Source organism: Hibiscus syriacus, unplaced genomic scaffold, assembly GCF_006381635.1.
Source record: "Hibiscus syriacus cultivar Baekdansim isolate YM2019G1 unplaced genomic scaffold, ASM638163v2 tig00005974_pilon, whole genome shotgun sequence".
NCBI lineage: Eukaryota > Viridiplantae > Streptophyta > Magnoliopsida > Malvales > Malvaceae > Hibiscus > Hibiscus syriacus.
In genome coordinates this window covers 4,834,104-4,857,553 of record NW_024062076.1, presented here as the reverse complement: position 1 = coordinate 4,857,553, position 23,450 = coordinate 4,834,104, and the positions used below count along the sequence as shown (strand labels likewise).

Here is a 23,450-nt window from a genome sequence, read left to right as displayed (position 1 = left end):
ATGGGAACATTCTTCAACCACCCTTTTCAATAATTTAAAATTGGAAAATGAATTATGACACTTCTCATCTTAAAAGAAATTATCCATTTACACCCACCACATTCAACCAATGCAATTGAACAAAGTCCCTCATCCCAGCATGTTGCTTAATGAATCGGGTTGGAACGAATAATATTGTATTTATGTATGTTTATTTTTGGAAGTATTTATTTCTGTTTGTGTTTGTTTAAAATTTTAATAAAGTGTTCGTGTTCGTTTATTTATTTTTAAAGATATTCGTGTTCGGTTTATTTAACGTTTGTGAACATGTTCGTTTAACATTCGTGAAGATGTTACTTTATATGTTAATAAGTTCATTTAGGGTTCAAGAACATGATCACTAAAATAATGAAATTACATCACTAATCCATAAGCTCTTTAGCCGTTATAGTTTGAACATCAAAATCCGTCATGTGTTTAATTTAGTCTTTACTTTCATCAATATTTAAAATATAAAAATAAAAGAAAAATGGAAATCAGATAATTGAGTTTATCGGTGAAAATAAATGAACTAAATGCATTTATATTTTTGTCTACTCGTTTATTAAATGAATATAAAATTTTATTCACTCATTTTTTTTATCTTAATAACCGTACATAAATGAAAGTTATGCAAACAATCCACGCTCTGTCCATCAAATGATATGTTCATTTAAACACCTATTATTGCTCCAACTACTACCATCGATCAACAAGTCACGACAGAAAAGAAAAAGGGGCCAACTTAAAAATTAACCTTAAACATAATACCAAAACATCAGTGGCACCATAGCGAACACCTCAAGGAGGAGAATTGAGAAAGTCCTCAGAAATGAAAAGAAACTGATTACGAAGTTAACGAAATCAACGAAACTGCTCCTTAGATTCACATATTTTTGGGAGTGTTTAGCCTTTGAATCTCGGCAAACTACTGTTGGGTGGCTTCCCAAAGAGGAATGTCGACACTCGATTTGTCCCGTTATTTTATATATATATATTATATATAATTATTTTGTATTATCTTTGCAGGCCATTACAACAAACCGAAATTGAACCCCGAATTACAACAGGCCCAATAAGACCCAATAGTCTAAATTCGGCCCAAATTATAAACTTATAACCCGACATGGTTAGGATTTTACCCACTGCCATGCCCACGTGAAACCACTGCAACTCGTCACCAGCTACTCCTGCTACCATCCAGGACCTCTACAGCATGCAACAAGCATCAATCAATTTATTTTTGATAGAATTTGATGTAAATGGAAAAAGAGAGAACGAACGGAGGGGTATAAAACTGAAGGGAGAACAGAAACAAAGGGGAGGGTCTCAGGAAATCATGAGGAGTGCATTCGAACATGGAGGTCTCGGTTTCGAAAAAGGAGGGATAGGAGGGATAGAAACGAAAGGAGAGGGGTTTTCGGTTTGTAAAAAATAGAGGGGAACGGTGAGGGAGAGAGGGTTCATTCGAACTTGAAAATTAGAGGGGGTTTTGAAAGAAATAGTGTATGAAGGGGGTTTTGAATGTAAAAAAATAGGGGACCATGTTATTCGACATTTGAAATCAATAAAATACATTGTTGAAGCACTTACTTTCGACTTTTTTTCCTTCTTTTTTTTCCAAATATGAGCGAACTTCGATGAGGTTTTCCGATGAGCGATCTGCAAAACAGAGAAAGAAAAGAAAGTGAGAACGAAATAAACCAAAAAAAGAGAGAAGAATGGATTCTTACCCACTCGGCTGGTGACACTCACGGCGTTGGAGGGCTCTGTTCGTGAATCCGGACGGTGAGAAGGGAGAGTACACCATCACGAACAACATACTTGAATGGCGATGATCGAACGACGGCGTGTTTGTTGGGGATGATTATCACAAAATCGACCCCATATTGGAGACAGGGAGACCGCGTGTTTTTGCAAAATGGTCACATGCATTGACCATATTTGTAGTTTACCCATTTCTGATGCATGTTATATATTTTTGGTTTAATTGTTGTTTGGTCCCTATACTTTTAGTCGTGTTTTATGTTTTGGTCATGCGTAGTGACTTTTTAATTTTTTTTAAAATGCTTAGGGACTGATTTAGTGATTTTACCTTTTTAATTTCAGCACTAACTTTATGGTTTATTTTCTTTCAGGTCCCTGTATTTCATGCGTGTTTTTCAATTTTAGTCACTAGCCCTCTATTTATTTTGTTTCTTTGATTTTGTGCTATAATTTGTGATTATGTTAATTTAGTCATTTTTTATTATTTTAGATTATACGAATTTATTCACTGATTTTTATTTTTATTCATTTTAGCCAATGTTTGTATTCTGTTTATTATTATTATTATAATTTAGATACAATTTTTTCAATTTACGCATTTTAGTCACTGATGGTTTATGATTTGGATATTGTATTTATTTTTATTTCAGTTTAGTCCCATTTCACTTGTTGTCTTATTTTTCAGAAATATTTTAATTTGAGTGCCTTATTTTAATGAATTCCATTTTGGTCATGAATGATTGTATTGGTTTATTTACGATTGTAGTACTTGTATTGTGAAATATTCACAATGGTTGCCTTTATTTTTGTGGGTTGTATATTTTAATTCCTAAAGTTAAAATTAATTTAATTTTTTTATAATAAATATATGTATTTCATCCAAACATTTTGGCAACATTATTTTGTATGGGTAACCATGGAAATGCCCCCTTAACTGACAAGGAATGTATTTTCGAGAATTGTTCGTGCAGTTAATTGCATATCAATTTTTATTTTTTTAAATTATTTTTTCTGAAAATTATTTTTAAAAGGTAATTTTAGATATTCGACCTACCTAACTCAAAGGTCGATGGTGACTCCAAAAAGATTTATTTGTTTTATTTTGAAACCCAACATTTTCCCAAGATTAAGTTGGATTGATCCCCGTAATGAGCCCTAAAAAACTTAAGGATCGTTCCGACAGCTTGGCGACTCCGTTGGGGACCTTAGAGAGTCAGGTCGTAATCGATTAGATGTCATCTTTTTAGTTGAAAATGATAAATTCGAATGATATTTAAATTTTGATCCTCATGTTTTGGTTGCATCACATTGTACATCTTTTATTTATTAGTTGTACTAATATGTGATTTGCATGTTTTAGATTTCTGACTTTTGTTTAAGTCTTTTTGTTTTCTGGATCGAAGCGAAGAATTGTGAGTTTCCCCCAATCACGCCATAATCGTTCAAATATTTAGAGCCTTCTAACTGTGCTTTGTCCCGTTAGGTAGGGGTGAACACTACGCTTACGTGAGAAAAATTATTTTTCTCTGCATGGGCTTTAGTAAGTAACCTCTGGGTACATATGCCTTGTGTTTACGAGTGAACATTAAGTTTTCTCGCATGGATATGGTGAAATGCATCCTCTCGAATTGAACTCGGTTCGTTTTAAGCCTATAATGGGTAAGGATCGAGTGTCTGGCAGGCTCAAGGGGCACCAGCAAAGGATAATTTAAGGACCATGTTAGTAATACCGAAACTCTGCTCATTTCGTATTGAATTCTTGTCCGTTGTTCTTCAAAGGTCACAAAAGGGAAACTCACTCTAACTGTTTCCTCGAATCTATTTATTTATTTTGCAAAAAACATGAGAACTAGAAGAGTATGCAGTTAGGTTCATTTTTTCAAACAAGCATGCGAACTAGATGACATAAGGTTAGGATTTAAATGTTGAACAAAGAATGGGGGTAGAAAACATGTCTGGGTAGAAATGTTATAAAAGCATGTCAGGGTATATCCCATGTTGGGTAGGATCTTTTCTTTTCGTAAATATTTTTTCTGTTTTTTTTTGTTGAATGACACTAACAGTTTCTTTTGTTTTATCTTATTATTATCTGCATTATGTTTGCATTTTCATTTTCACATCAAACAAGGTGTTAATTCACAAGTGATTGATCTAATCAGAAGGCTTTCATATTGACGTAAGAGTTCCATAACTAGACGGTCAACTCTATAAGGGCGACGACTTACAAACTAAGTTGATAGACGAGAGAAGAGCTCAATGATCGATCGAAGAGTCCCATTAAACAAAGATCAATATGGTACCAAATAGTCAGATGATAGTTAAGTCAAGAGTGAGAAGATCCTTAATGAGATATCAAGGTTGCTTTTCTCTTGGAGAATCCCACGAAAATGGAAATCAAGAGATCCAATAATCACGGTAAGTGAAGTAAAACGAAGAAAGACAGATCAACACTTTGAAGAATCTAACAACGACTACAAAGACAACGTCAAATCATGAGGAAGGCCTAGATTGAGTAAATGAAGAAAATGAAGCTTGTATGTCTAGTGTCAAGAGCACTTATGGTATGATGAAGGTTGTTCTATGGTGGTCGCTTTTGGAATTAACATCTTGTGCATTTGCATTTGCATTCGCATTTTAGTTTTGTATTAGCTTATTAAGTTATTTTGATTGCTTTTACAGTAATTCTTATCATTTTGTACTAATGTGTTTTTATGCCTGCATCGCATGATCATGACATAATCAAAAGGTGTTGATTTATGAGCGGTCATCAGAGTAAAAGGTTTTCATGATGGATAAAGGGTTTTACGATCAAGTAAACTATAAATGGCATCTTGAAGAGACTCTGAGGATAGTGGAGAATTATACACCCAAAGATCGTATGTCCAACAAAGAGTAAAATGAGATAAGAGGAATGAGAGAGCAAATGTCCAAGAGGATGGATAGATTAAATGTTCTGGCCAAGGGAAAAAAGACTTCTGCAATAGAAAGTAAAGAGATCAACGAAAACGATCCTACGACGTTGAATACACAATGGACTACTTTATATCAAGCTAATCCTAGCCAATCTGAGAAGTCACGCATAATTATCATTAGTATCAACAAGTTGTCTAGAGACCCCAAAGAAATGATATCAACTATAGAAGTTTAGAAAGATGGGAAGAAGCCTTGCAATTAGAACTCATTGGTGTTTGAGAGTCTACTTCCAACGTCAGGAGAAATAAACCTGAAGACTCCAATTCAATCCAAGTCGATAGGAACTGAAGGACATGCCATTGAGAATTGCATCGCCTTCAAGCATTGAATCCAACACCTTTTATATTATGGAGTTGGAGATGAAAGGTCGACCTAGTTTGGTAAATGATTGTCCTGTTAGGTTGGAGCCAAAAGCGTTCGAAGGTAATGATATCAGTGGGGACATCCAGAAGGAAGAAGGTTTGCTAAGGTACAAAGCTAAAGTGTGTCCCTTAAGGAATAGACAACATGGGTCATTAAACTGAAAAAATATGTTGAACAATGGAGAAAGAATTGCAAGGCGCATGAAGGCCGAGCCTAGAAATTCTCTCATAATTTACAGATTGCGGAAAGAAGACGCAATACAACCATGAATGATTTTGAAAGATACCAAGTTGAGAATCAGATGTTGAATATGTCTATAGCCAATGTGGAAGCCTCATATTAGCGCCAAAAGAGTGAGAATGATGTTGAGCTAGAAGTCACTAGAGCCAAGAACAAGACATAGATGATTATAAAGATCTTGTACGAGGACTTCTTAACAACAAAGACTTTCATACGAGGAAAAATGAACAGCAGTGTCTACAGCTCCGAGAGTTGACACAGAAAAAGATGACATCATGCAAGAAGCTGTTGCCCAAGCAAGCAATGTGGCTGATAAGTTAATTGACTTACCTAACTTCGCAGCAGAATTGAAGCAGATGGATAACTCAGCACCTGAGAATGAGAGGAAGTTAACTTGGCTTCTAAGAGAAATAGAAAAGTTAGGAGTTAAGGATATCCCTTGTATGTAAAGTTTATTTGAAATACCGAAACCCTTGTGTTCAATGAAAATTGTTTTAAGATGGTCACTCTGAAATGACTGTTTTAAGATGGTCACTCTGGAATGACACCTCTTGCATACATACATTTGCATCGCACATTCTGCATTTCCATTTCTATATTTTTGCATTCAAATGCGCATTTTTGCATCGTTACATTCACATATATACATCATACATTGCATAATATACATTACATCTTAACATGCATTAATCACTGATCTTGGTAGTACCTCATGGAGAATCTTGTTCAAGAAATATTGAAGGTAAATTAAGGCCACCCTGTTCATGCCTAAAAAAGAAGTTGAGAGATAGATATGAAGTTTGGGGTATGCCACTAAGAACCATTGGACGTCAAAGAGTAAGTTGTAGAATCTGATCGATTCAAAGACATGGTTTTCAGATTGTAATAACCCTGAATATCCAGCTAGACACCCATATTTCTTATGAGTGATAGGGCATCCTAATTAGGAAAAGACCATTTCATCTATCATGAAGCCCTGTTTCACTTGCATTGTGTTGTTTAAGTGTGTTTTTGTTCTTTCTTTCTTTATTTACCTAAATATTCAATAAAAATGTTTGGTGATTGAACTTATGCTACTTTTTAAGGTCATGAACAATGAATCAAATTTTTAATCTTGAAGTTTTTTAGTACCAAGTGAATTAAATATTCTTTTAATTTTTTAAGAGTTATAGATCTTTGGAAAGTGGTAAAATTAGACATTTCATATCCCGTCCAAATCCAAAAACACAATTACTCGATTTTTTTACCTTACAAAATTCTTGGTCATTACCAAAACCAAATTTTTACACTACATTTATTTGAGACTCTGAAGTCATACCTTTACCTTTTCTCGAGGCACCAAATTCATAGTTTTACCTTCTCGAGTACAGCCGATTTTTTTATAATACTACCTTCCCCCATATACACACTTCAAAGTCACACCTTTGTCTTTTTAGACATAAAACCATCATTTTTCTTTATACCAGTGAAACTAAAAGACCTCAAAGCGCAAAACTTTCATTTTTCCGTAAATCTTCCTGCAAGAAGAGACAAGATGGAGCATCATAGATCAACTTGTTGAAGAGAAGCTCGAGTAATTGGGGCATACTCGAAGAATGAAGAAAAAAATAAAGGGAATGATTTAAATAATTCTATCATGCATTAATTACATTTTTTTCATGCAAATAAAAGTTAATCCTGAATATTCATCCCCCTAGGGATACCTCTTTTTATGAGGATTTTTGTGTATGAAATGATGAATGACATTGTTTCATTTACCCCTTCACAAAATGAGAAAAATATATCCCTTGTTGTCCCAATTTGAGCCTAAATTATTTTTCTTCAGATTCGACCCTAACCAAGGATCACCCTCCATATTGGGGGGAAATGTGAAGGATATCTGCTCGCAAGAGTAAAGATCATCAATCCAATTTTATTACAGGGGTAAGTCTCCATGAAATAAAGAGGAATAACAAGGAACCACAAAATAGATCAAATACAAAGTGCTCAGAGATCAAATCCAGTCGAGAAAAATGAAAGAAGTTCCAAATACAAGAAAAAAAGAGGAAAAGAAGTTGCTCGAAGCAATTGGAGTCCTATACTCATCCACTAAATTCATAAAAATATAGAGATAAAAAGAAGAGAAAAGAAAAAAGAGAATAGAAAAAGAAGAAGGAAAAAATAAGAAAAGATAGAAAAAGAAGAAGACGAAAAAGAAAAAAAAGAAAAAAAGAGAAAAAATAAATCAAATATTTCAAGATGAGTGACTCATTGACCCTCAAGCCACAAGGTTGATCAAGTGCAATCGTTTCAAAGATTCAGATTCAACAAGAAAAAAAAGAAATACTGAAGATACAAGAAAATGGAGATGAACACTAGGGTGAAAACCCAACAATGGGCTGATGTAGGCTGAATCTACATGCTTTGATGGAAGTGAGTAGATAGCCTTATTGTGTCCCGATCTAGGATTGATAAGTACTAATGTCCTTGATTTATAAGTTTGGGCTGCAACAAAAAATAAGAAAGAAATAAGATTAATAATGGACTTAAGAAATGGTTATATAATAAAAGTAATGAAATGAAAAGAAATGAAAGAGGTAATGAAATGAAAAGAAATGAAAGAGATGACCGCGGAATGAGGAAGATGTTGATCGTCTTGATAGATGATGTTGATAGTGTTGATGTTGTAATGGAGATGGTGGTGATATTGTATCTCAAACACGCCAAAGAAGAAACTACGCTAGGAAGCACAATCTCGATCTTCACAAACTTGCTTGAGGGGTGATGAAAGTGTCTTCAACTCATTAAATAAAAAACTGGGAATTTAAGAATCAAGGTGGGAAGATTGACACCACAAGTATATGAATTATACTTGCTTAATCGATAAAGTTCAAAAACAACTTTGAAGAGAGATTAAACTCACAACGGTTTGTTTATAATATGAAATAGATAAGTACAAATGATGGCAAGCCTCTCAATTTATAGGAAATGAGAGGGCTTGGCATAATGGTTACATAGTGTTTCGGCTAGGTACATGTCTATTAATGAAAATACATAATTAATTGAATGAAGAGATATGTCCTTAAGCTTGGTGTTGGTTCGTAATATGAAATAGTAAGTACAAATGATGCAAGCCTCTCAATTTATAGGAAATGAGAGGGCTTGGCATAATGGTTACATAGTGTTTCGGCTAGGTACATGTCTATTAATGAAAATACATAATTAATTGAATGAAGAGATATGTCCTTAAGCTTGGTGTTGGTTCGGCTAACCCTTCATAAAGGGGCTTGATGTTTCGACAATGATGAGGGAACATCTCCCTTGGCCGAATGGTGATGCTTGTTCATCTTGGCACCAAAGACATCTCCTTGGCCGAATGATGATGTGCCTCCTCAAGTTGGCGCCAAAGCTCTCATGTGCAAGGCATGTGGTGTGGCTGAATAGGCATGGAGCTTTATCTCTTGTCTCTTGGTGATTTAGGCCTCCAATGGATATAATCTCTTCACCAACGTTCTCCTTGATGAAAGGGCATCTTCATGGGCAAACTCATTCATGAAAAGTCACAATGTTTGGAAAGGTGGCCTTTCATGTTTGAGCTAGTTCTAGGGTGAATGAGCTGGAGGTGAGCTGGCCATAGTTGAGTTGTAGCATGGTGAACGTTATGGAAGCTCCTTGTGAAAAGGTACCTCTTGAGGTGGCAACTATTCGCGAAAAGGTTCAATTTCACAAAATTTGACTTAGGAAAAATTTGACTTAGGAAAAATTTGAAGTGTCCTAAGTGGTGATGATGGTGTAGCTCCCTAGTTGAATTCAAGTCATCTTGTAGCTCAAATCTTCAGCTCAATCCAGCTATGAGCTCACGGGGTCTCCGGATAACTTTTCACCAATTGTTCCGTATGCTCTCCTAAACGTCCCCATGTAAGTTTCCTTGCCTTTGCCTTCTCCATTTAGCTCCAATATAGCTCCCAAGTTATGGACGAATGTACCTACATTCAAAACATAAAAACTAAGTTAAGTATATGAACTATATATATATGTATAATATAAAGATGTGTACTATAGTATATAATAATAACTTATATCTCATATATTAATGAATAAGTTATCATCATAATAACTATAGATGTAATATATGTATATGAAAATAATTATATTATAGCATATGAAATTAGCATTATTATGTATAAAGATAGAAAGTTTTTCCCTTTAAAGGTTAGAATAGCCAAGTTAAACATGATGTTGAATTGGATCACATTATCCTCCCCTTGTTTTAATCGATTTGTCCTCAAATCAAAAAACTTTCTTTTCCTAATGTCCTTCCATTCAATAAGTACCTTTATGAAAAGGTTCATGTCCTTTGAATGAATACTTTGAAAGTCCATAATCTGAAAAGAAAGAAAACTTTCATAAGTAAAAAAATATAATCAAACATAATTAAAGTTAAAGTATACTCCCTGTTGGATGGTTGTTCAAAGTTCATGTTTGTTAAAGACATTTTGCTTTGAACGTTTATGTCTTGTGGCATCCCAAAAATCATGTCCTTTGGTTCTTCAATAGTTGTATGCATGGAATCATGAAAGGTTATGACTCTTGGAATGAAGATGTCCCTAGAATCCTCATAAGTCACGCCCTTTGGATAAAGAATTGTCTCCCTTTGCTTTTTATTAGGCGCACCTCTTGATTCTTGATAGGTCACATTCTTTAGCCTCCTAAACCGACTAGTTGTGTTCCTTGGAACATCCTGCAAGTCAAAGAAATTTTTTGCATTTTCAAGGTTAGAAAAATCTTCATCAATCTTGCGTCTTGATAATAAGCATTTTTGTAACAAGCACTTAGATGTAGAAGCACTTGTTTTCTGACTAGTTTTCACCTTGCTTGATGTCGATTTTCCTTTCCTCATAGCCTCAACACTTTGCTCATATTGATTTGATAAATTTGGACTTGTTTAGGCGTCAAAGATGTAAGGATAATCTTCTTCCCTCCATAATTGAACGAATATTGATTGGTAAAACAATCATAGATGGTCCTCTTATCGAATTCCCATGGTCTTCCAAGGAGTAAATGGCTAACATGCATAGGAACAACATCGCACATAACCTCGTCTTTGTACTTTCCAATTGAAAAAGGAACCATCACCTGTTTATTAACGTTAAGTTCTCCTTATTCATTGAGCCATTGTAGTTTATAAGGATTTGGATGCTGCAACGTTTTCAATCCTAATTTTTCCACCATGATTGAACTGCCACATTGGTACAACTTCCACCATCTATGATCATGAAACATACCTTTCCATTTACATGGCATCGGGTATGAAAGATATTTCCCTTTGTGCATTGTCCTTTACCACTTGAGTACTCAGACTTCTTTTAACCACTAGAGCTTCACCTTCTACGGGAGTTCCGATTTCTTCTTCTTCCTCGACTTCAGTTGGTGCTACTTCTTCTTCTTCATGGTCAGATTCAATGTCACCATTTCCAAGTAGTAACATGGTACTTTGGTTAGGACATTATGTAGAAACATGCCCCCTCCCAAGACATTTAAAGGAACGAATGTCTCTTGGTCGTTCAGGGGTCTCTTTTCCTCGGCTATCCTTGTTGAGTTATGGAGCATTGGATGATTCAGCCTTCTCTTTGGTAGGAGTAGGGGTAGATTTCTTCAAGTTGTTTGGACTCCATCTTGAAGTTGTAGGCATGGTAGTGTGAGAGATAGACCTTCTGCTTAGTTATCTTTCTATCTTCATAGCCATTTACACCATTTCATCGATCTCTATGTAATGGTACAACTCCAAAGTGTAGGCAATTTTTAGATTGATTCCGGCAATAAATCTAGCCATGGTTGCTACACGATCCTCCTCAATATTGACTCATATCATTGCCACTTACATCTCCTTATAGTAATCTTCCACACTTCGTTGGCCTTGTTTAAGGTTCTACAATTTCTGAAACAAGTCCCGGTGATAATGAACAGGAATGAAACGTTTACGCATGATACATTTCATTTCAAGCCATATTGAGATTGGTATTTCTCCATTCCTCCTTCTGGTAATAGTAAGTTGATCCCACCATATCAAAGCATAATCGATAAACTCCATGGCTGCCAATCTCACTTTCTTTAGTTCGGAATAATTGTGGCAACTAAAAACATGTTCCACCTTGCTTTCCCATTCAAGATAGGCTTCAAGATCAGTTTTCCCTTGGAATTGAGGAATCCTGATTTTAATGTTGCTCATGTTATCATCAACATTGGCACGCCTAGGTCCTTGTATCATTGTTGGTTATTCTTCATCATAATTGTCTAGGACATCATCTTCTGAAAGAGATTGTTGCCTCCAAGGAGTATCATTGTTACGAGCTTGGGGTTGATCTCGTCTTTGGTCTAGTTTATCATGAAGAGCATCAAAGTCTGAACGAAACATTCTCATCATTTCTCCAATCAATGCTTACATTTGCATGTTTGGTTGACCTGCATTTCCTTTAGGACTTTAAGACATGGTTAGTAAACAAATAAAACAACAGTAAACCTTACCAGTACACTCACAAAGTCTCACAAATTTCGCTCCAAAGAAAAGATAGGATCACTCCACTCAATACTCGTGTTTACTCTCGGGAATATAATTTGGCTTTTAACAATTCCCCTTCTGATCTCACTCACTCAATTAGCCTTTTTCCACTCAATCTCTCTTGCTAAGTCCTTTGAATAACTTACTCAATATTAGAACAAATTAATTCTCTTCTTGTGTGCGTCGGCTGCAAATAGGTTAGGGTAGAAAAAAAAGGAAAAGAAGAAATGGAAAGGTAGAAGAAAGGATTCAAGGTATTTAAAATAAGGAAAAGGATGAAGACAAGAAAAAAAATGAAAATATAGAAAAGGAAGAGGTGACTTACAACCCAAGAAACAACACTTACTGCAACCTTTCACAAGAAACAATAAGGTTATCTTCTCTAGTGTAGATATGCCTCTTTGATGTACTTGCAATAGGAGAGAACTTTTCCTTGGCTTTTGCTTTTTCTTTTGAAATTCTCTTTTTCTCTTCTTTTTTTCTGATTTTTTTCTTCTTTTTTTTATCTTTGAACTCCCTTGATTGTTTTAGGAGCCTTTCTTTTCTTTTTGAATTTCTTTTTATTTTTGCTTCTACTATTTGCACGCCAATGACACTTTTGTTGTCAATTCAACTATGCTCTGAAAATCGCTTGATATAGGCTGAATCTACACGCTTTGATGGAAGTGAGTAAATAGCCTTATTGTGTCCCGATCTAGGATTGACAAGTACTGATGCCCTTGAATTATAAGTTTGGGCTGCAACAAAAAATAAGAAAGAAATAATATTAATAATGGAGTTAAGAAATGGTTATATAATAAAAGTAATGAAATGGAAATAAATGAAAAATATGGCTATGGAATGAGGAAGATGTTGATGGTCTTGATGGATGATGTTGATGGTGTTGATGTTGTAATGAAAATGGTGGTGATGTTGTATCTCAAGAATGCCAAAAAAGAAACTATGCTAGGAAGTAAAATCTCGATCTTCAAAAACATGCTTGAGGGGTGATGAAAGTGTCTTCAACCCACTAGATAAAAATCTAGGAATTTAAGAATTAAGGTGGAAGGATTGACGCCACAAGTATATGAATTATACTTTCTTAATCGACAATGTTCACAAAGAACTTTGAAGAGAGATTAAACTCATAAAGGTTTGTTTATAATATGAATGAGATGAGTACAAATGATGGCAAGCCTCTCAATTTATAGGAAATGAGAGGGCTTGGCTGAATGGTTACATAGTGTTTTGGTTAGGTACATGTCTCTTAATGAAAATACATAATTAATTGAATGAAGAAATATGTCCTTAAGCTTGGTGTTGGTTCGGCTAACCCTTCATAAAGGGGCTTGATGTTTCGACAATGATGAAGGAACATTTCCCTTGGTCGAATAGTGATGCTTGTTCATCTTGACGCCAAAGACATCTACTTGGATGAATGATGATGTGCCTCCTCAAGTTGGCACTAAAGCTCTCATGTGCAAGGTATGTGGTGTGGCCGAATAGGCATGGAGCATTATCTCATGTCTCTTGGTGATTTAGGCCTCCAATGGGTGTAATCTCTTCACCAACGTGCTCCTTGATGAAAGGGCATCTTCATGGGCAGATTCATTCATGAAAGGTCACAATGTTTGGAAAGGTAACCTTTCATGTTTGAGATAGTTCTAGGGTGAATGAGCTGGAGGTGAGTTGGCCATAGTTGAGTTGTAGCATGGTGAACGTTATGGAAGCTTCTTATGAAAAGGTACCTCTTGAGGTGGCAACTATTTGCGAAAAGGTATGATTTCACAAAATTTGACTTAGGACATATTTGAAGTGTCCTAATTAGTGATGATGATGGTGCAGCTGCCTAGCTGAATTGAAGTCATCTTGTAGCTCAAATCTTCAGCTCAAACCAGCTATGAGCTCACGGGTCTCTGGATAACTTTTCACCAATTATTCCTTGTGCTCTCCTAAATGTCCCATGTAAGTTTCCTTGCCTTTGACTTCTCCATTTAGCTCCAATATAGCTCCCAAGTTGTGGACGAATGTACCTACATTCAAAACATAAAAACTAAGTTAAGTATATGAACTATATATATATATGTATAATATAAAGATGTGTACTATAGTATATAATAATAACTTATATCTCACATATTAATGATTAGGTTATCATCATAATAACTATATATAGGTAATATATGTATATGAAAATAACTATATTATAGCATATAAAATTAGCATATTATGTATAAAGATAGAAAGTTTCTTCCCTTGAAAGGTTGGAATAGCCAAGTTAAACATGATGCTGAATTGGATCACATTATGGGCAGTCTATAGGAATCCAGAAAAAGAGAAAAGAAGATAAAAACAGGTAGCAAGTAGATCCAAGCCAAGCAAGGCAAGATTGAAGGCATTAGAATAAGTTAATCCTTGGTTCAATTACCCTTAAACACTTGTTTGGGCCTATTTATCCCTTTCTTTCGTAACCGTGAGCCCTGGCCTATATTACATGTCTGAAAAGTCCATTAAAATCATACATGGATTTCTAAGTGAAAGAGACTATCTTCAGATTTCATTTCGCTTCTCAGGATTAATTTTTATTTGTAAAAATTGGCTTTCTAAAATCTTTAATGCATGATATGGAAAATAATAAATGGGGTTTAAGACATAAAACTCTGAATAACGTCTTGAAGCCAAAGGAGGATTCAATTTGAAAACATGAAAGGGTGGCTCGAATTTTAAATTGTGTAACGATGACATAAATGACGGTCTTACAAAGCTCTTGATGAAGTACCGCACATCCCAAGGGCGTTCTTGAGAGTTTTGAACCAATAAGTATCTTTAGAAGATGAGCATAACAACCACTTCTTCAAGTCAATGGACGCCCAAAGAGACAGATATGTTGTAATAAAAAGGCCAACCTGAGAGACCTTACATTTCCAGAATCAACCTACACCTTAAATTTGTCATTAATTTTGTCATTTTCCAATGGGCTATGATTTTTTGAAAGATTAAAAGAGTAGTTGATTTTTTTATATTCATTAAACTCTTGTTTTATGGTTTGTCTCAATTGTGAAACCTAGAAAGGGAAAATATTTTTCAAAATTTTTGATTAAATATTTTTCAAAATTCTTTTAATTGATATTTTTCAATTTTTTGCAAATAAAAAGAAGAAGAAAAATATTTTCAATCAAGGTGATCCCTCTGGAATAGGTCTTGGTTGTTGACGCATGTCTCTCAGACACAGAGTTCATACATAGAATCAGTGCTGGAGCAAGGAAATGATAAATGTTGGGGCATTTTTGAAGGCCCGTATCATCTAGGAATACAAGATCATATTATTGATCGCATTAAGAATTCGAGAGAGAAAACACTTCCTCTAAAATAAAGACGAAAAACAAAGACCCCAGGAGTATCAAACTGATCCTCTAAACATTACAAACCTAAGCTGACGAGTTGCTATAGGTTCTATGCAAAAATGACCAAGTGAAGGAAGACTAAGGTCTCTACTTTAATGCGAGAAGAAGATTGATCAACATTTATGCATACAAGAAATTCATGCATTACATTTAGAAATATATTTAAGTGCATTCATCTTGTTATGCATGTATACATGTTTCTTACAGATTCTGAAAGAAAAGAAGAGAAAAGAAAAATCAAAATTCAAGCCTCAAATGGAGGGAATTGCATTAAGAGTGGCAGAAACTCAAGAATCGAGAAACTCAATGCACATGACAATCATCATATTAGAAATGGGGCAGGTTATCCAGCTAACGCTTTTTTTTGGAAACTAAGTCTAATTTTCATAGGTTTCCTGACAGGATTTTAAATGAGTTTTCAAAGAAGCTAAGTCTGTTTTTCAGATGTTTCTAAACATGATAGATTTTTTTGAAAAACTAAGCTTGATTTGTAAAAGTTGCTTAGTTAGTAAGTCATTCGGGCCATCAGTAAGTCTTTCGAGCATGATGATTAAATCCTTCGGGTCATCTATCAGTCTTTCGAGTAAGATGATAAGTCATTCGGGCCATCCGTAATACCTTCGGGTAGGATGTTTTCACATGAATTTGAAAAATGAGAAAGCGATTTTCAAAGTTTCTCATTTTAAGAAAATGAAAATTTTGATAAGTAAGAAAGCGAATTTCCAAAGTTTATTACCAGTAAATTATTTACCATTTTGGTAATTCCTTCGAGCCATCAGAAAGTCTTTCGAGCATGATGATTAAATCCTTCGGGTCATCTGTCAGTCTTTCGAGCAAGATGATAAGTCCTTAGGGCCATCCATAAGACCTTCGGGTAGGATGTTTTTACATGAATTTGATAAATGAGAAAGCGAATTCCAAAGTTTCTCATTTTTAGAAATGAAATTTTTGAAAAGTAAAAAAACGATTTCCAAAGTTTCTTACCCATTAAATTATTTCCCAAATTGGTAACTCCTTCGGGCCATCAATAATCCTTTCGAGTATGATGATTGAATCCTTCAGGTCATCTGTCAGTCTTTCGAGCAGGATGATAAGTCCATCGGGTCGTCCGTAAGACCTTCAGGTAGGATGTTTTCACATGAATTTGAAAAATAAGAAAGCGATTTCCAAAGTTTCTCATTTTCATAAAATGAAACCATTAAAAAGTAAGAAAGTGATTTCCAAATTTTCTTATCCAGTAAACTATTTCCAAAATTGGATTATCAGATATAGGAGGAAAGCAAAGATTCTCAGGCAGAGAAAGTCAATCTTATCAGGGGCAAAAATTTACTGGGGGTAAGAAGAAATTGACACAACTCAAGAATTGCAAGAGTGCACTCTGGGGCAAACAAAAGACAACTTAATCAGCAAGAGAATAAAGATCGCTCTTGTAGAAGTCCCCACCACGGATCAAGAAAACATGCATTTATACATGATACATGAATTTATGTCATTGCACCATACATCATTTCGTACATACATGATAAATTTTGATCTCCCTCATGAGGATGTCCATTAAAATATGTTTTGAGAAATTTTATCTCACTTAAGATGGTTTTCCTATAAATTTTAATCGTGGCCTTCTTAGAGCATGTCTCCTAGAAGACTCAATCTTGTCTTACTAAAAATCATTTTCCCTTGAAGCTTCAACTTGACTCCCTCGCGAAGAGGAATCAATATTTCAATGTTATTCTTGACTTCCTCGTGAAGAGAAGTCGATCTTTGTTATTCTTGACTTCCTCATAAAGAGAAGTTAATCTTTGTTATTCCTGACTCCCTCGCAAAAAGGAGTCAATCTTTCAATGTTATTCTTGACTTCCTCGTGAAAAGAATTTAATCTTTATTATTCTCGACTCCCTCGTGAAGAGGAGTCAATCTTTCAATGTTATTCTTGACTTCCTCGTGAAGAGAAATCGATCTTTGTTATTCTTGACTTCCTCGTAAAGAGAAGTCAATCTTTGTTATTCCTGACTCCCTCGCGAAGAAGAGTCAATCTTTCAAAGTTATTCTTGACTTCCTCATAAAGAGAAGTCAATCTTTGTTATTCTTGACTCCCTCGTGAAGAGAAGTCAATCTTTCAATGTTATTTTTGACTCTCTCGTGAAGAGGAGTCAATCTTTAAGTATTATTCTTCTTAACTTTATCGCAAAGAATAGTCAATCTTTTGATATTGTCATTTTCAATTTTCTCACGGAGATGAATCAACTTTTCAATAATATCATTCCTCAACGTGACTTTCTCGTGTAGATAAGTCAATCTTTCTATAATGTTGTCTTCAATCTTGACTCTCTTAGGATTTGTTTCCTAGAAAGTTCACTTTAGTCTTTCTTGAGATAATTTCCCTAGAAACCTCAACCTCATCTTCCATAGGACTTTGGAAATTAACTTTGTCTATTTTGGGTCGTTTCCCTGAAAGTTCTAATTTTATATTTCTTAAAGATCTTTTCACTTTCTCAAAAGATTAATGATAAATGAATTGCATAAATACATTCTTTATTCAGATTCGGTGCACTTTCAAGATGAATATTTTATAGGTTTTTCAAGAAAACTAAAGATTTATGATCAACAGAAGTCGTCAACTAATCCAAAGTCCCAATAAGGGAGAGGTTCAAATGGCACTCGAGTCAAGGCAAATTCTCATATCTGGTGGTTGCGAGACAAGTTCCCATAAGAGAAATGAATTCTCAAAGATTCTCTCAAAATCTAAACTTTCGAGTATGATGTTTTCAGATTATCAAACATACACAATGATTGGTAATGTTTAATTTTCATATTCGAGCTTCTTTAAGACAAGGAAAGCAAATCGATCCCGATTCAGTTCTTTCCAAAGAATGGTGGAGTGAATCAAATTTCTTTGAAATGTCTGATCTCCCCTAAAGAGAGTAGAGCAGACCCGTTTTAAAAAAAAATCCTCGAGTCTTATCTCCTTGAAAGAAGAGTGGAGCATACTCGTTTTCCAAAATTGATCTGACTACCCGAAAAAAGGAACATATCAAGTCTTATCTCTCTAAAATAAGAGTTGAGCAAACCCGTCTTCCAAAATTGATCTGACTACCTGAAAAAGAGGAACATATCAAGTTTGATCTCCCCTGAAAGAAGAGTGGAGCAGACAAGTCTTCCAAAATTGATCTGACTACCCGAAAAAGAGGAACATATCAAGTCTGATTTACCCTGAAATTGCAGTGGAGCGGATTTACCATTAAAAAAATGAAGTCAACTAGACAAAAACTCATTGTCTTTTCGTCTTTGCCCTATTCTTGTTAACACAAGAATGAGCAAAGAGGGGCAGCTGTCGACACTCGATTTTTGTCCCATTAATATTATATATATATATATTATTAATAAAATTATTATTATTATATAATTATTTTGTATTATCTTTGCAAGCCATTACAATAAACCGAAACTGGACCCCGAATTACAACAGGCCCAACAGTCCAAATTCGACCCCAAATTACAAAATTATAACCCGACCCGACCCGGTTAGGATTTCACCCACTGCCATGCCCACGTGAAACCACTGTAACACGCCATCAACTACTCCTGCCACCATCCAGGACCTCTACAGCATGCAACAGACACCAATCAATATATTTTGATAAAATTTGATGTAAATGAAAAAAGAGACAGAAGGAACAGTGGATGAAAATCGAAGGGAGAATCGAAGAAAAGGGGGAGGGTCTCGAGAAATCAGGAGAGGTGCATTCGAACATGGAGGTATCGGTTTTGAAAAAAGAGGGACAGGGGGGATAGAAACGAAAAAGATGGGTTTTTGGTTTGTAAAAAACAGAGGGGAACGGTGAGGGAGAGAGGGTTCATTCAAACCAGAAAATTAGAGGTGGTGTTTTCGAAAGAAAGAATGTATGGAGGGAGTTTTAAATGCAAAAAAATAGGGGACCATTGTATTCGACATTTGAAATCAATAAAATAAATTGTTTAAGCACTTACTTTCGACTTTTTTTTTCTTTTTTACCCAAATATGAGCGAACTCTGGTGAGATTTTCCAATTAGCGATATGCAAAACAGAGAAAGAAAAGAAAGTGAGAACGAAATAATCCAGATGGTGAGGAGGGAGAGTACACCGCCAAGAACAACATACTTGAAAATGGCAACGATCGGACGACGGAGGAAGCAGATCAGATAAATGAATTTGGCTATATTCGTAGAGCTTGGGGCCGATTCTCGCGAAACCGACCATAGATCGGAGACGGGGAGACCAAGACGGACCTCCCAGTGTAATTTGGTGGCTATCGGCTACCGGCAACGACGGAGATAGACGATGGACGGCGACCGGCGGTGACCCTTTATTTAGAGAGAAACTATCTAGTTTTTTAAAAAAAATTGTAAAATGAATTAAATTAAAAAAAAATTGGTATTTACATAAAACTTTATGGGGGAAATTGCACTTAGGTCCCCCTAAGATTGGCATATTTTACAAAATGGTTACTTGCAGGGTCTGTTTTTGTAGTTTACCTATTTCTTTTGCATGTTATATATTTTTGGTTTAATTGTTGTTTGGTCCTCGTACTTTTAGGCATGTTTTACGTTTTGGTCATGCATAGTGACTTTTTTAATTTTTTTTAAATGCTTAGGGATTGATTTAGTGATTTTACCTTTTTAATTTTCAGTACTAACTTTATGGTTTATTTTCTTCCATGTCCTTTTATTTCATGCATTTTTTCTATTTTAGTCACTAGCCCTCTATTTATTTTGTTTCTTTGATTTTGTGCTATAATTTGTGATTATATTAATTTAGTCATTTTTTTATTATTTTAGCTTATTCGAATTTATTCACTGATTTTTATTTTTATTTATTTTAGCCACTATATGTATTTTTTTATTATTATAATTTAGATACAATATTTTCAATTTATGCATTTTTGTCACTGATGGTTTATGATTTGGATATTATATTTATTTTTATTTCATTTTAGTCTCATTTCACTTGTTGTCTTATTTTTTAGAAATATTTTAATTTGAGTGCCTTTTTAATGAATTCCATTTTGGTCATGAATGATTGTATTTGGTTTATTTACGATTGTAGTACTTGGATTGTGAAATATTCACAATGGTTGCATTTATTTTTGTGGGTTGTATATTTTAATTCCTAAAGTTAACATTTTTATTATTTTGGTCCATCATTTATATATTTGACAAAATTCCCGCTAGTTATAATATTTTCAAATATTATTTTACTCGAGGAATTTATAGAAACACACTTTAACTAACAAGGAGTGTGTTTCCAAGAATTGTTCGAACAAGATAATTCGTTTTATATTCGAGTGAATTTAATTTTTTATAATCAATATATGTATTTCATCCAAAAATTTGGGCAACATTATTTTGTATGGGGAATCCATGCCTTAACTGACAAGGAAGGTATTTTCGAGAATTGTTCGTGCAAAATAATACCACTGATATTTTTCTAAAATAGGATCATGATTTAAATGTATATTCGAATTTGCCAATTTCAATATTTAGATGACATATAATCGTTTAAGTACTGATTTTGGGCGTTGTGGGGGGTGTTAATCCTTCCCCACACTTAATCGACTTCTGAACCCTTTTCAAAACGAATTTCTGGTTAACCGCAGATCAATTTTATCTTTTAAAATTATTTTTTCTGAAAATTATTTTAAAAGGTATTTTTATGTATTCGACCTACCTAACCCAAAAGTCGATGGCGACTCCAAAAAGATTTATTTATTTTATTTTGAAACCCAACCTTTTCCTAAGATTAAGTTAGATCAATCCCCACAATGAGCCCTAAAAAACTTAAATACCGTTCCGACAAGGAAGAATGTCAGACCTAGACACGCAAATAGAGCAACTACAGAAATGTGATCCCTTGAAAGAATCCCAAGTGAAAGCTCTCTGTCTTAAAGCCATGGAAATCCTTTCTGATGAAAGTAATATCAAAGGGTCGATGCCCCTGTTACAATAAGTGTTTACATTGTTTTTATGTATGGTTTTTTTTTTACATTTTATGATGATGGCTTATTTTTGGATTTTGGGGTTTGGTTTATCTAATGAGTTATAGTTGTTTATTTTATTGTTTTGGTTAATGGGTACTTTTACTTTAAAGTTTTACTGGCCTTCCCTTTATCATGAAGTTACGTGATTGGTGTAAGTCTACGGCACAGGATGTTGGATTAACTCATCGTTACTTCCAAGAAAAGTTGAGAAGGGAAATAAAGCTACATGGAAATAGTTTATAGAAACATTGTTGGTGTTTTTAACTTGGATGCTCATCGTATGCAATCTAGAGTACTTATAATTCGTTGATGTTTATTCGTAGATATGTGGTGATATCCATGGGCAGTTCTATGACATGAAAGAACTTTTTAAAGTAGGAGGTGACTGCCCTAAGACAAATTATTTGTTTCTTGGAGATTTTGTCGTCAGAGGGTTTTATTCTGTGGAGACCTTTCTTCTTCTGCTAGCCTTGAAGGCTATATATATATATATGCATGTATGTATAAAGGTGCGTTGAAAGTTTCTTCTTTTGCTAATCTGAGAATCATCAGGTGGGATATCCAGATCGCATAACACTCTTTAGAGGGAACCATGAAAGTCGTCAAATAACTCAGGGTATTGTGTTTCTTCAGGGTATTGAATCACTGTCATATCTTAACAGGTATATCATATATGGATTCTTTGATGAATGTCTTCGTAAATATGGATCGGTGAATGTTTGGAGATATTGCACTGACATATTCGATTACTTAAGGTTTGCCAGTTTCTCATTATTAGAAAATACAAACTACCAACGACATCTGTAGATTGTAGGGTCAGTGATGTTTCAGATTGTCAAGGGCCATATTAGGTTCTATATAAACAAGTTTTTTCTGATGATCTTTTATGTTGTTGATTGTATGTTAGTCTTTCAGCTCTCATCGAGAACAAGGTTTTTAGCGTACACGGTGGTCTCTCCCCCGTAATAGCGACTTTGGATCAGGTCAAAGCAGTACCACCTTCAAGTACTTGGTAGCTAAGTGAAGCTTTATATGGGTGGTACTAACATGAAGCTTCTTCCAGATTCAGACGATCGGAAACAAGAAGTACCTCATGATGATGCCATGTTTGACCTGTTGTGGTCGGACCCTGATGATAATAATGTTGACGGTTGGGGTTTGAGTCCCCGTGGTGCAGGCTACCTCTTTGGTGTCACGTTCAACCACACGAACAAGATTGACTATATATGCCGTGCACATCAGTTGGTTATGGAAGGATACAAATGGATGTTCAACAACCAGATAGTTACAGTCTGGTCAGCTCCCAATTACTGTTACAAGTAAAAGATTAACTCAAGATTTTCTCTTCCATTATGCCATAGCTTAATGGTTGGTCCTTGCTCATCTTGCAGATGTGGTAATGTTGCTGCGATTCTCGAGCTGGATGAGAATCTTAACAAGAAATTCCTTGTGTTCGATGCTGCACCACAGGTTTGTACAAAACAATACCTAATTCAATTTTTGCATGAGAAAAGATATTACAATCTGAAGTGTGAACCATATTTTCGTCCCTATTGATCGAGCAGTGTAACTTCAAAGTTGTCCATTAATGCAGGATTCAAGAGGCACTCTAGCCAAAAGGCCTGCGCCGGATTACTTTCTATGAACTCGTTTTGGTAGTCCATTAAACTTAAATCGATTAACGACAAGACTTAAAGTCACATTCCCGATTACATCATCGTAGGATAGCAGAAAAATCAATGACAAACAACTCAATAATGAATGGGATTTTTTCTGAGACCGTGTTATCGGAATTTGTCCGGTTGCACCATGGTAGGCCTTGTAATTTTAGGACAGAGGAAGAGGGAGAGCAAACAGAGAATAGATACATTGATTCATAACTAGAAATTGTGTTGGGAACAGCAAAATGATTTAGTTAATGAAACTATGATTGTTAGAAGGTCAAAATATGGTTTTGCTACTCTACCATTCTCAATTTTGGGTTTTTTTCTTTGTATCTTAATTTAATCATTCTTTATATATATATATATATATATATATATATATATATATATATATATATATATATATATATAATGCCATCATGATGAGTAATAGGCATTATTAAAGTTAGAGGTATTGCATGTCAACTTGTAACGAAAGAATTATCAAAGT

General features: G+C 34.8%; 1 pseudogene; it reads left to right on the top strand.

Annotated features, from left to right (window-relative positions):
* Window positions 1-809: 809 nt before the first annotated feature.
* LOC120200499 lies at window positions 810-22,980 on the top strand (annotated as a pseudogene).
* Window positions 22,981-23,450: the final 470 nt, after the last annotated feature.